Raw genomic sequence first — 1802 nt, 5'->3', positions numbered from 1 at the left:
CAGCAACTCAAGACACCCTGCATTACAAGGTGGAATTCTCTGCATGACTCCTTGAGTCAGTTGTCATTCTTGCGTGACAAGCTCCCTGATGCCATGACTGCCCTGCAACTTCCACCATTCAGGGAAGTCGAACTGGACTACATTGAGGAATTTTGCAGAGTGTTACGACCGATTGCCATCTCAATAGATCGGCTTCAAGGGCAATCTGCATGCTATTATGGTGAGCTGTTGCCAACACTTTTCACCATTCAAGCCAAGCTGGAGGATCTGCAAGCATCAAACTTGAGGTACTGCTCACACGTTCTTCAAGCAACCATAGCAGGGTTCAAAAAACGCTTCCACAATTTTCTGATGCTGGAGCATGATGTGAATGAGGCCATCCTGGACACCACAACACACCCATACTTTAAGATGAGGTGGTTACCCCAGAGGTTGGCTTCTGAGAAGAGGCGAATACAGCAACTGATGCTGCACTCAGCAGACGAACTCGGACTTCTCTCAGAGAGTGACGGGACCACACCGAGCACAGAGGAGAATGACGAATTCTTTGTGTTCACTGATCAAGGTGAGAAGAATTTCTTTACACTTTAAAATACTTAATTATGTAATTTACAATAGCATGTTTTACCTTTTGGTGACAATTTCAGTATTTATACTTTGAAGAATGCATTATTTGGTCCTCGGGGGGGAGTTTGTGCTAGGTATTGCTATGACCCTGTCTGATTGTTGTCTATCTGTCTGTTTGTCCATGCATAGTGTCTGGCAGAGGCCAGCTTGCCATCTCTGATTGCTCTTGTTTTTTTTCTGTTGTCTTCAATCTCTACAGGAACAGTCAACCAGCTGGAGGCCGAGGCCTTGCCCAGCCACAGCAAGGCGGAACTGGAGACCCTTCATTTTTTGGAGGATCCCAGAAAAGACCTAGCTTCACTAAATGCATACCCTTTGATGAAACAGCTTTTTGTGAGATTTAACACAACCCTACCATCCTCAGCCCCGGTTGAGCGCCTGTTTTCTTTTGCTGGCTTAGTGAACCGGCCTCACAGAAGGTCATTAACACCAGATATGCTGGAGAAGTTGGTTGTCCTGAAGAACAACTGATCTGTTTTTCTGTTTAATATGGATAAAATAAAATGGATTTGAATGTAGCGTTAGCTGTCTCCTTTTTTATTTATTGTACATTCCTCAGTTTACAGACAGTATTCAATACAGGCATTATCTCGCGTGTATTTTTGTATTTTCAAAATACAAAATACTTGTATTGTATTTAAATACATTTTCCAGACCAGTATTTTTGTATTTTATTTTGATACATTTTTTGATCAAGTATTTGTATTTTGTATCAAAATACTTTATGATGTATTTGTGCCCAGCTCTGGTCATTTCAAGTTAAACTACTTTCTCCAGTGGACATTTAGTGAAGCGGCTACGGGCTAAAGGCTAACGTTAGCTCATCTTGTTTCTCTGATAACTTCAGATCCAGAAGTCCCAACACTTAAATCTTTTATCCGGTTAAATATAATGCTTAAACAGCACCAATATATAAAAGTGTATGGTAGAAATGTAATTTCAAACTGGACAAATAGTCAATTTATGTCAGCTTCTGTACGCAGGCTAAAAGAGGCCATCACAGGAGACCAGAGGAAAGCTCATTAAAATCACACATTTTACTGAAGCTACACAAGTCTACTGAATATATTACATAGGTATTAGTTGAAAGTGATTTAGTTGACTGCTGGGACAATAAGGTTTGCTTGTAAGAAGTGATTTAAAAGCAGAGGGAAAGTCAGAAAGAAAGAAACGGA

The 1802-nt window shown here is 40.7% G+C and overlaps 1 long non-coding RNA gene across 1 annotated transcript; it reads left to right on the top strand.

Annotated features, from left to right (window-relative positions):
- Nucleotides 1–394: 394 nt before the first annotated feature.
- On the top strand, nt 395–1151 carry LOC134882985 (uncharacterized). Its single transcript, XR_010168214.1, has 2 exons — nt 395–565; nt 827–1151. It is a non-coding gene; the product is annotated as an uncharacterized LOC134882985 (long non-coding RNA).
- The last annotated feature ends 651 nt before the right edge of the window (nt 1152–1802 follow it).

Source organism: Eleginops maclovinus, chromosome 20 (genome assembly GCF_036324505.1).
Source record: "Eleginops maclovinus isolate JMC-PN-2008 ecotype Puerto Natales chromosome 20, JC_Emac_rtc_rv5, whole genome shotgun sequence".
In the NCBI taxonomy this organism is placed as follows: domain Eukaryota; kingdom Metazoa; phylum Chordata; class Actinopteri; order Perciformes; family Eleginopidae; genus Eleginops; species Eleginops maclovinus.
This window is presented reverse-complemented; position numbering and strand designations above follow the sequence as displayed.